Genomic DNA, 13,259 nt, shown 5'->3' on the forward strand with positions numbered 1-13,259 from the left:
TGAAATCAAAAGTCTGTATTATATCATATATTAATGACTAGAGCTGGATCAAATACAATTCAGGTTCATTGCATAGTTTTCCATGATTCACCTTTTTCTCTTGCCTGGGCCAGAAAAATCTTACTAATGACATACAACAATCATTTCTCTCAGTATTACAGAAAACCTTAGGAGCAACAGGATCAGACATGCTGAGAAATTCTCTTAGTAATTGCTCAGAATGAAAACCAAACACCTTACAAGATACTTGATAAAAATATGAAACATTTAAGAAATGCACAGCATTTAAAAGGAAACATAATTTTTCAACAATTTTGACCAGCAGTGTAATGTGTTTCCAATAGAGTAATGTGTTTCTGGGTTTTGTAGTCAGGGATCTTTGCAGAGCACAGCAGATCTGATCCTAAGCTTTTCCAGCTCAAAAAGCTAGTGACGATAGCTCGTATATCATATAACGATTGCTCTTGCATATGCCCTCCACAGCGCCCCACAAACCTCTGTAGGTGAGAGGTGTCTAAGCTTTGGCTGGCTGCCAGTCCCAAGATGTTAACTTCCTCTTTCGGTGTAGGATAGAAGCAAAAATGGCACAAAACATAGGAAAACACTCATGATGGCTCCAGAAATCACTAAGTTTTCATCAATAGTATGTACCGTATGCTGCCATGGGGAGTTTGGCTACCATGCACTTCTTCTTAGTAGAAAACATTCTCCATCTAGTAAGAATTTGCTGAATGTGTAATGCCTCCCTATTAATTCTGAGCAAGCAATGTGCACCTGAGAATCCCGATACGCAGCTGGATCAACATTCCCGCGCGCTCATGCGGTGACTCATTGGGTCTGATCCAGTTCATCTCGCCAATTAATGAAAACAACAGCACCTTCAAAGTCCAGCCTTAAGCCTTTTATCTCGAACCACTTGACCATTGCTAAAAATAATGATTTGCTTCCTATGATATACATGGAGATCCAGGACGTTTTACAAAGGATACAATAAAAATACATTTGTCTTCACTGAGAAGTTGATTTTCATGTGAGTGCACTAGCTTTGTTATATTAAAGCAATGCTTTTAAATAAAAAGTACAGTATTTTCAACAGCGCGGATTCTTTCATTTTCTCTTTATCCATGAATTAATGAAATTATCCAAATACGAGTTAGAACAAAATCTAGATATACATGTATATGCTTTGGAAAAGAAAATAGGATATAAGTAATCACTGTCAGGCTAAGCTTTTGGTTTGCACCTCCTTCAAACTGGACTACCAGCAAACACAGGGCAGACATTAACACTACATTTTATAAATATCTAAGATCCTGTTTCACTGACATTTTAGCATTACAGCTCCCTTGATATCTGTGGACTTTTCTTCTGATCTGTGCTATTCGTAATGACAGCAGAATCAGCCCATTAAGAGATAGGCGTTTTATCAGAATTTGGCCTGGCAGTGTACCACCCTAATAGTAACAAATGGGACTTCTGGGTAGAGGCCGCAAGCATCAGGCTTTTAATTTGGAGAATGATAAAGTGGCAAATTATCTCAGCCCTTCCCTTCCATCAATTAGGCAATACAAAATGCAGTATTATTTGATTATGCTATTTTTGTTATGAGACCTACGTTATGGAAATGAATACTAATAGTCACTGTTCGGTTACTGGCGAAAAGCACATTAGCAAAAGACGCAGTTCCTGCTGGAGTCTCCTGTACCAGGAAACCATGAGAAATCATTTTTTCATTCTTGGAAACTTGCAAAAGCAAACACAGTGAAAACATAAGATATAGATGAACTGTAAGGAGCAACAAACAGCCCTGATAAGAGTTACACAATTGTTGTGCAACGGTAGAGACAGTTAAGAGAAGAGACATAAATCTGTGCAATTAGCCACAGATTTAACCCGGCCCCTACCTTCCCCTCGGGGTGCCCACAGGGAGCCTCACGGCTGCTGAGGACATTGGGCCTTCTCGCCACCCCCTCTATTCAGCACATCCCTGGTGGGGCTCTCCCAGTGGCCAGAAGGATGCTGGCACCTGAAGGTGGCCCTGTCCTTCTTGAAACCGCCCTCGGAATAGCAAGGAGCCTCCAGGGTCATCAGGCAGTGCCCCATTCCTTCCTCCCAGCTGTCCTTCCTTGCTGACCTGCCCCTAATGACAGGTAATGCTGTGGGAGGGAGAGATGGGAAGAGTCCTGGGGGTCATTCCTGACGGACGGTCAAACAGCACCAGGTGGATGCTACGGAAGGAGCTTAGAGGTGTGATGCAAAGAAGGCTGAGCTGTGGCTCCCATGGTTTGAACCTAGAGAGGGGTGACTGTCACGGTCAGACCACAATGTGGCTGTAGAACGAGCCTAATTAGGCCTGTCTGTGCCGATGGATCCAGAAATATTTCGGATCTCCTAGGTGAGGGCAGCCCAGCCACTTCCCAGCTTTGGACTGGGTGGAAAGTTGGACCCACGCTGCCTGCTCCCTGCCTGGGCTTCTGCAGGAGGCCACGGGGCAATCCAGTGGAGAGCTGCCCTGTGCTGAGGGAAAGGTCCTGGGGGGGCAGGAGGCGGCCAAGCTCCTCCTGGCATGCACACCTCTCCTCAGCCTCAGCAGGTAGCCAGAGCCTACCCACTGCACCAGGAAATCAGTCAGATCCTTGAAAAACAATAGGGCAAGGTTGGTTTGTAGCAGCCACCAGCCCACGGTGATCTAATTGTGCTGCAATTTCACGTACTCGCATTCCTTGATTCAAACCTACCGTGAGCTAATCGATGACCCATTTGTCTCCCATTGGACAGCAAATAATAGGGGTTTAGATGCCAAAGAGGAATGTGGCACAAGGGGGGAAGCTGAAAGCTCCTATTTATTTGGGACTTCCCCATACTGAGATCAGCAGTGATAGGAGGGCCAGCTGAGTAGGAAGGATATTATGGGCTATTGCCTGCTCTGTGCAATCAATTCCTTTCAAATCCACACAGGATATAGCCTTGTCATCCTGTTTGAAAACACTCTTTGCATGTCAGAGTTCTCAATGATAAGAGAAAAGGTGCCTAAAAAGGTTTCTTACAGCCACAGGGAACAAGAGCACATATATGCGTGAGGATGAGTGTCACCGAATAACTGTATATCATCCTGCTAGCTCACTGCACCTGTGCGGACATTGTGTTTTTTAGGAAGTGTTTCAGTTGACAATATCCTGTGCTGCTCAGCTGAAACCACAGCTATTTACAGAAATTGCCAATATTACTCCAAAAGGACAAATGCTGGAATGCGGAAGTTCCACGTTTCTTGATCCTGCGCTAGTCTCAGCTCCTGCATCCCCACCCCCGGAAACAATTATTTAGCCATGAGGTAATTCAGCTCAGATTGGTATTTATCTCTCAGGTCAATATTTGCCTTTCAGGTAATTCCTGCTGAGGGCAATAACATGGCTACTTTTTTTACCTGGTAGTAAGGAAATCCCCCAGACTGTAAGGCAAGCATAATAATGTCACTGTCACTAAGTTCTTGTAAGTCAGTTTGAAGTCCAGGCAGGATTATCTGTTAAGGGCACACTTTGCCAAATCTCAGTTCTTTGGGAATTAAAAATGTACCCTAAAGCCTACCTGTCCGTGTGCAGCAGTATTAGCATAGCCTGCTTTCGATGGCACTTTCCTCCCACATTTTTATTTGCATTTCACCTTGAGACTGCATATTTCAATATGAACTTTCTTGGGTGTTAATAACGTTAATTCCTCAGTATTGTTAATAAAATAAATATTTGCATTTATTCTAAATAGCAGTGTAATTTAAAATTAGATATAAATAATGTGCTAGTCAAAACTCCCAACTTGTAAATCTCATTAGGCCCTCTGCCAGGCAGTGTGGCCTGAGGCCCTACCAACTCCCCTTTGGCTCAGGTGGGCCACGAGATAACCTGTCCCAGGCCAAGCCGCTGGGGTGCTCCACAGACAGGGCTGCTGGCCATCGTGACTGGGTTTGCAGGCTAAACCTGTAATTTGGAAGCCTGTATTTTTAAAAATCCAACATTTTTTAAGATAACGTAGCATCTGTGTGTGTAAGCTCTTCAGTATCACTATCTTATTTCTTGCGGAGGCTGGTGTGCGTGGAGTGATGGGCTCTGTGGGGCCTGTCTGCCTGCCACCAAACGCTCTGCAAGCTTTTGTGGGGTCGGCCTGTACTCCAAACGGTCGTACATCGCAAAAGAGGTTTTCAACAGAATTAAGTTGGAATGATTTGTCAGCACTTGTGATGTTTCACAGCTCAGAAATGCAGTTTCAAACAGAGAGGGTATTATTAACCAGCATGCAATTTCTGCAGGATGTCATGAATCACAGGTTACTGGACTTCCTCCTGAAAGACTTCATAAATTCTGAGTCACTTTTTAAACAAACACTACACAATGGCAAGCAAGGCCAAACCGATGTAAATATGAAAACACTGACATGCAGAAATCAGATTCCTTCCGCTGTCTCCTCCCAGCTGATACCTTCCTCCCTTATGCAAACCACTGGACACTTTCCAAATGACGGAGTCCCTTCAGGAAGGGTGGCTTCTGCACCTCTCGCCGTGCATCCTACCTAACCAAAGCCTGAGAAAGTCTTTGTTCGTGATTTCAGGAATTGGTCAATTGTGAGCAAGCTCTGAGTAAGGTTCTTTCCCTTTTTTGACGGAATCCACTGGAGAATTTGATGTAATCTCTGGGTTATTTTTTTTGACAACGCATTTTTTAATTTGCTTTTGATAGCTGGACACATCATGAGAGAATGATCACGATATCATTCCACAGCAGCAAGAGTGTTTTGGTTTTTGTTATTGTTGTTTTTGTTTTTTCAAAAGATGCGCCTGTATTGTTTGAAATATGCACACCAATTAGGAGTCCAGTTAAAAATAGAATAAACTGAGTAGAAAAGTCATCTCTTCAAGTACAAAAAGGCAAACTAGCCCACAGGGCTGGGCATCTAAAGCTGAGCACTAATACTCTAGCTTTAAGCTGTTTTGGTTCCTATGGTGCCATTAGCTTCACAGTATTAAATTGATGAATTTACCTGAAATATTTGTAAAAGCAACTCAAAGGTTATGGAAGAAAGACAATCCTACTTCTTCCAGATTAGGTCAAAATGGAGGAAAAGTTCACATATATGAAAGCAAGTTCACATTTTTCTATTTCTTTCAGGTTTACTTTTAACATTCTTGAACAGACAACCAGAAGTCAAGTGCCAACCATATCTTGGGCTCCATCAAAAGGAGCGTGGCCAGCAGAGCGAGAGAGGTGATTCTCCCCCCTCTGCTCTGCTCTCCTGAGCACTCACCAGTGCTCACCTGGAGTGCTGCATCCAGCTCTGGGACACCCAGCACCTGAAGGACACAGCACTATTACAGCAAGTCCAGAGGAAGGCCACAAGGAGAATCAGAGGCCTGGAGCACCTCTTCTATGAGGACAGGCCGAGGGAGTTGGGGTTGTTCAGCCTGGAGAAGAGAAGGCTCCAGGGAGACCTTACAGTGGCCTTCCAGTGCCTAGAGGGGGCCTAGAGGAAAGATGGGGAGGGACTATGTCAGGGAGTGTAGTGACAGGACAAGGGCAGATAGCTTTAAACTAAATGAGGGTAGATTTAGATTGGATATGAGGAAGAAATGCTTTACTCTGAGGGTGGTGAGGCCCTGGCACAGGCTGCCCAGAGAAGCTGTGGATGCCCCATCCCTGGAGGTGTTCAAGGCCAGGCTTTGGGCAACCTGGGCTGGTGGGAGGTGTCTCTGCCCACGGCAGTGGGGTTGAACCAGGTGGGCTTTCAGGGCCATTCCAACCCAACCCATTCTCTGATTCTGGGATTCTAAACCAAATATGAAGTCACATGCAATGCATTTTCCAAGTATTCAGACAGGCTGAATAAGCAAATGACTGGAAAGTGTTGTATTTTTCTGTCCTTGTAAGGCAAGCTCATACCCAACAAGTTTTATTAGATTCCATATTATCTGCATTTACAGCAGGGCTTGGGACAAACGTTGTTGTTGTTGCTGTTTTTTCTTGGTTGGTTGGTTGGTTTTTGTTTTTAATTTCATCATCCAATGGTACTAACTCAAATGTATAACCTGGTTTGGGTTAACACATACTTCTGCATAGCAGCCTGAAAGCTTAAGCCAAAAAGAAGGAGCTGTTCTTGAAGGTTCCTGAGCACTGCCTACTGAAAGTAGTGGAAATCTTGTAACAAAAACACTTTGTGAGTTTCTAATAAACTGGCAGATGTTACTAACTGACTCTATTTGTTCCACTCCAGCAGCTTTTGCAGACATCAGCATTAGTGTAATACACCTACAGTAAGCTACACTAAAAAAAAAATAAAAAAACAGCCAACTTCAAACCTAACAGACTCAAAAAAATATATATTGTGGTTACTTAAGAAATACAGATTGTGTCATTTAGCTGAAAGGCTGATGACTGATGACAAAGGTTTAGTACACATCTTTCTTCTCTAAAATACATATTCCAGTCATACCAGTTTGCTTAAAGTTTACTCAAAAACATAATATAGCTAAAAGAGGGTGGGATTTAAAATAATAATTTAGTGTCAAAAACCACACAGATAGTGAGGACTTGATTCTGGACTAAGCTACTGCAGGAAAAAATCCTACAGACTTCAGTAGGAGTTTTCTTATTCTAGGATTTATTTACTTTAGTAGGGCTCTTCTTGCCTGTAATTAATTGTCCGTTCGTAGGCTGTTGCCACATTTAAAAAGATCAGTCCAGTGGTTTCCCTAATTATCTTCTAGGATGACAACATATTTATATATGTGTGGGAAGGTGAGGAGGGAAGGGGAGGCGTTAATGAGGCTGATATTTTTTCAGAAGAAAGTATTTTGGTCTGGGGAAAAAAAAACTATATATCACAAGCAAATGAATTTTTCCACCACTGTCAAATTACAATCCTATGCAATTTGATCAGTGCTTTAATCGCATACAGCATGTTGGTTGTTCAGCCAGATGTCAGGTCATCTAATTATGCCACAGGAGTACTGGTAAAAACATTCCCATAATTGATGCGAGTATTAGGAAAATTAAAACATATACATGTATAACAGTAATGTTTGTTATTAGGTTTTCAGACATTTTTCTGCAAATGCACTAGGTATCTTACAGAATGGAGGTATCTTTAAAAAAATTGTTTCACATCTTATCAGTCTAACCATTTTTAAGCTTTCCCTATATTTTGTTCCCACTAATACTTTCCAATCTAAAATAAATGGCTAAATCTTTTCCACGTGTAGCAAAAATAAATAAATAATAATAAAAAAAAGGTGTAAACTTGCATTCCCTGGATTATTTGTTTCAGTATTTCTCATGTTGCAGGCTCCTCAAAATTTTCCTGTGCAACTGAAAACCTCCTAACAAGAAGCATGCTTTTCTTACTTATCTTTCATAAGCCCCTTAAAAGTGGGCACTTGGGGTCCCACGGATCACAGGTTTGAAATCATGGCTAAAAAATAGGGTAGCAACTAGCTTCTCTTAACTGATCTGGGGAAAGTTTCCAACAAGAAAAAAAGAAACCTTTAAAGCTTTTTGGGGGTTGGTGGTTTCAGTCTTGGTTGGTGACGTGTAAGCTGTGAACTAGAGAATATTTGTGGGGTTGAGGCATAGGTAGTTTTATAAATTCTGCACTTTAAATGCAGCTTTTGTTGACATTGATGAAGAGGACATAGCTAATTTCATCTGTAAGAAGAGGCAACTCCAGCGTTTGGGGAATCTGTAGCAGAGGCAGACGTGGTCCTGATCTACACGGCACAGGATGGGAGCTGCACAGCTGTGGTAACATCAGGAGACACAGAAGAGCGCAAGGTAAATATGTCGTGAACATGCACCTCCATGAAGTGTCATCTTTAAGTGACACCTGATGGTGATTTCCCACCAGCATCATGCCGTTGATCTTCATAGCTATTCCTAACCTACAGAAAAACCAGCGGAGAATGGGTTCCGTAGTGTTTAAACAATGTGTGAAGGCCCACACAGAACGAGATGAATCAGTCCTTTGTTTCCAGGAGAGATAGGATCTCAAAAAGGTCTTCATGGCAAAGCAAGCAGGTAACTGTAGATTTTTAGGTCAGATCTAAGCATGTGCATGGCAGAGCTATTCTCAGGCATATCTATCCTGGTACTGTGCTCAGTTAGGTGGCAAACCGTGATGTCTGAGGTTATATTTACTGGTTTTGACTGCAGACTCAATTGCACCATTCTGTGGTGTGCTGTGGGAAGACTGGTCTGTCCTTTGTGGGTACCTGTACAGATGTGACTTTGTCCTATAAACATAGTAAACTGCTTTCAGTTGGCATGCTGAAGTTTTCTCTCTGCAACCTCTGTTCCATTCAGTGGTAAGGCAGGAGTCCAGCTTGGAGCACTGATCTGTTCCAGCTGTTGGCATTAACGCAACTTTCAGTTTGGAACCAGGAGGTAAATGCAAGACATGAGACATATTTGAAGGCGTTTTGTCAGTGACTTCTTGTTAGCCAGCAGCTTGCCAGACTAACAGCAACGTGCAGACGCAGTGGCAGCTGATAGAGATTTTTATAGCTGTGAAATCCCATCATGCTGATGAGTGATGCTGTGGTAAGGCTGCAAGCAGAGAGCAGTGAAGCAGCCCTGTCCTGCACACCAGAAGGGATGTCAGAAGGGCCAAAGAGGGAGGACTGTGAAGCTGTTGGAAGAGCTTGCCCCTTCACTTGTCCAGTAAAGATGAGCCCGTAAGGAATCTGTAAGGTGAAAAGATCTTCCAGTCCTCTAAGTACATCCCATTCAAGCCCCAAAATGAAGACAAACTGAAGCTACGTTACAGCTGGAATTGTCCTGTCCCCCAGGTAGGTCTGCAGGTACCTGCAATCTTTTGCTGCTGTAGCAACACCTGGGAAAGTGTGTGACGACCCAAAGGAGGCAGCTGGCCTGCCAAGCTCATTTCCTGGTGTGAGCCAGTGGGGTTTGTGTGATGGGGCCAGGGGCTCGTCCATAGGCAGTGCTGGGGAAGCACACACACAGGGCAACAGCTTCCTGGGAGAGATTCTGGCTGCCTCCCTCTGCAACCTCTTCCTTCCAGCACGAGAAGCCGGGAGATAGCTCTAATTCTCATCAGGATTAAAAATAAGACTGTGACCAAATTTGGCTTGCCCCGCTGGATTCGTAAAGTGTTTATGAAAGAGCTGCATGGAAATGAAACCTGGGGAGCAATTGTTTAGCTTAGTGGCAACGGTAACGAGGAATGTGAGATGCATACATGATATCTGGGCTCAGGAGCTGAAATCTGCATTGTTACCTTTTGTTTTATGCTCTGTGAACTCTCATTTTCAGTAAGTGAAGGTCATGTAAAATGGCTCTTTACCAGCCCACATCCACACCCAGCAGACCAGCATTTCCTAATTAGGTTATATTCAATCTTTATAATGTGCTTGTAATAGATGCGGCATAATCTCAACTGATATTATTCACTTCCCAGGAATGTACAGCTGAAGCTGCTCTGCAGGCTCTGACTGCAAACAATGGGTGTGCAGCTGACAAATAAAAGTAGCTATTTTACATGCCCTGGTCTATTTGGATTCCATTATTCAAGCGATGTCTGCTGAACAGGTATTCGCATTGAAAAACAAGCACAATTACAATTTTCTGATGTGGCAGCTATTTTTGAAACTCATTAAAGCTTGCTAGGGCTTTTCCCATGCAATGAAAAACTGGAATTGCCTGTTGTAATATTGGCTGGCAGATATGAATGGTTTCAGCTCACATTTTATAATGAAGAAATGAGCTCATGCTATATAATTGCGGGCTATCCCCAAGAATATTTTTATTCAGCCTTATTGTCAGACTAAATTAAAACCGCTGAAGAGCCTGGTTCCTCATGATGCCAGGTGCTCTCAGCTCCCACAGTAGTTAAGGGAAGGCAAGAGTACTCAGCAGTTTCAGAAGCAGTCCCTAAACGCTGATAGCAACGTGCTAATTTTTATATTAAGCAAGACAACATTTTGCAGAGTTGTCATTGTTCTTTTACTCTTTGTTTGTGAAGGGAGCAATTATTATTAAAATGAATATTTATTCTATACTTCATCCATTTATTACATTTACAATACAATGAACAATTTACAATGAACAATTACAACAACCTTTCAAGATTTTTTTTTTTTTTCCCTATTACTTTTCCTCACCTAAGCTTGAAACAGCCATTGACTTCCTTTTATTAAAAATTAACTAATTACCTATTTGAAGCTGCTGGTGATTATGGACAGTGGCATCCATCTGGCACTAGAGACTTGTTTGCATCCCCTCCCTCCAGCTACTGGGGGCTTGTGTCCTCCCTGGGGAGCTCCGTGGAGAAAAGTGGTCTGAACTCAGGGGACCCAGAGAGAGCAGAGGATGAAAGAAAGAAAAGCTGTTTGGGGCACTCGATGAACTACCACCTTCTTTTGCCAGCTGAATCGCTGCCTCACCCCATGCGCTGCCCCCAGGCAGAACTGGGCAGCCTGGGAACACGTGGGGGAAGGTTGGCGCCTGCACGCACACGTGCTTGCTCATGAGGTTTTGTAATGTAGGAGGAAAAGGCAGGCTAGGGAAGCCAAATTGTGTGCAGTGTTGGAATACCAAAAAAAGTTGCATGTCAGACATCCATCACTGATACGTAAAAGGTCACGTGAAGGCCTTGCTCGAACAGGGGGTCAATTAGCCCTTCTTTCTCCCCTGTGTCCAATGTGTTATCACCGCAGAGGATAATGAGTTAAAGCTAAGTAAGGACCTCGGGAGATCAGAGGTCACAGAACGAGAGGCTAAAAAATGGGATCCAAATATTATAAGTCTTTCAACACTGTTTTCTAGGTATTCTGTTAAATATCCCACCGGGAGGCTTCTTTTCGTCAAAGCTAACCACATTTCTTTGGACTTTCTTCTCTGAGTGATTTCAAATATATAAAGAATTTAGATGAAAAACAGATCTGTATTTTTTCATTGTTTAAAAAATGGTAGAAAATGCACATTTCTCAGAAGAGTGATAGTGATTGTATTTATAGAAATTCCCAAAGTGACAGTTACAGAAATAATCCATGGCAAACAAGTTGCAGAAGATTTTTCCCTCAGTCAGATCACATTATTTCTTTCCAACGCTGCATAATAATTTCCATGAAAAGAAGCTGCACTGTGTAGCTCTGATCATTGCTTTGACTTGGTAAGAGCAATCAGTGAGGAAAAACTATAAGGCTGGGGAACAGAGCAGCTTCCAAATAGGATTGTTATAAGGAAGATGGTTTCTGTGTTCTTTGGGCTCAGGGAGAGAAGAAAGTGGGTTACTTTGCAGCAAAGAGAGAAGTAAGTTGCTTATCTGCCAGGAAAACAGAAAAAATAATGGTACTGAAGGGATGAATCTGTGGAGCTACCGCAGGGGGCTGTGGGGTTTCCATCAGCAGATGAGTTTAGCAACAGAGGATAAATAGACATGTGAGAATAGCCTGGCCCCGTCTGTGGTTTCCCAACCCATCCACAGTGCCTTGGGGATCTGTGGGGCACAGCAAAAGGTGGCGAGGGAGGTGGGTTTGTGCCCATGATGCAGCAGCCTGTGTCAGGTAACTGTAAAGGGGCTGTGTTTCCCCTGGAAAAGAGAATGGAGAGGTCCAGAGGTTCCTGAAAGGTTTTAAAAGGAAAGCTTGCTTGATCCTGCATCAGGGCAGAACAAGGAGGGGATGACCCTGAAGTCCCTTCAGACCCTACAGTTCTATAACTCTATAAATCAGGTTATCAGAAATGATGTGTGTTTGGGTATGTCCTTTGGTTCTTCGTGATAAAATTGGCACTCCACACAGATTATTAAAAGAGACCAAAATTCAGACTATTCCTATATATGATTACTAAATACTATTTAGGAATGGCATTTCAGAATGCAACCTTAAGGAGCACTGGAAAATAGCATTAGACAGATTTTGAAAAAGGTTTTAGTAATATGTTGTTTGTCATCGTAAAATGAAGAGTGGTTATGTTAAATAGTTTAACTTCTTAGCTTCCAGAGTTTATGTTAACGGTGTGTGTTTTAAGGATCATAAAACCTTTCCCAAAGTACAGCTTTTGAGCAGTCGATTTCAAAGCATAAGACTCTGCTTAATGATCCTCACTAAATTCATAATCTAGCTGCAGCTGAAAGAAGTGCAAAAATGCCACGGACTTGAGTTGGACACACATAAATAAAACCAATACTATGACAAGTAGAAGTCATCCTGATTCAGGAAGGCACTTAAACAGATACTTTAATACTTACATTCTCTAGATATCATGGGGACTAAAGTATTCAAGTATTCAAGCATGCCTGTCATTTAGGAATCTTAAGACTGTGCTTTAAACTCCAGTTTTAGTTCCTAATGTCAGAGGTTTGAAACGACAGGAGAGACAGCCTTAATCTGTGGTGGAAAGGGACCAAGCAGTGGAAGATTCCATCATTCCTTGCAATCAGTTCAAAATCTGCATGTTATTAACAACGCTGAGGCTTTAACTGCTAAGAATTTGGAGGAATTCAGGATCTTGTAGGAACCATCATTCCCCCTCCGACAAATACAGTTCTGTCCTCCAGGGTTTCCTGTAGCACACAAAGCTGGGAAACGGATTGGCAATTTTTCTGCAGAGAAACTGAAACTTTTCTCTGAAATGTTAGCGCCTCAAAACAATAACTGCATTTACTTGTGTTAGAATGCTTTCCATTTAATGTATTCCTTTGGTTCTTCATGATCAAATGAAATTCAGAATGGATTTGAGGAGAAGGTTCTTCACCGAGAGGGTGGTCAGGCACTGGAACAGGCTCCCCAGGGTGTGATCACTGCACCAAGTGCGCTGGAGTCCAAGAAGCATTTGGACAACTCTCGCAGACACATGATCTGATTTTTGGGTGGTCCTGTGTGGAGCCAGGAGTTGGACTCCATGATCCTTGTGGGTCCCTTCCAGCTCAGGATATTCAATGGTTCTGTGGTTCTATGATCCTTGTGGGTCCCTTGCAGCTCAGGTTGTTCTGTGAAATGTGACCCATGGTGGTACACTTGGGTGCAGTGCAGGTTAAAGAAGACATTCCCTGTACTGGGGTGGCACAGCCTGCTTTCTGTAATCCTACAGTGCCTAACACAGGAAACAAAAAGGTAAGACCAGCGATACGAGTACAACTGAAGTGGTGTTGCTGCAGCTTCTGGCAGAACGGGCTTTTAGGACCAAAGAGAAGCTGCTTGTCTTCTCACCACAGCAACATGAAGCACAAGCATGAATCTCAGAATGGGAAAGACAACAGTA

Source organism: Aythya fuligula, chromosome 3, assembly GCF_009819795.1.
Source record: "Aythya fuligula isolate bAytFul2 chromosome 3, bAytFul2.pri, whole genome shotgun sequence".
Lineage (NCBI taxonomy): Eukaryota > Metazoa > Chordata > Aves > Anseriformes > Anatidae > Aythya > Aythya fuligula.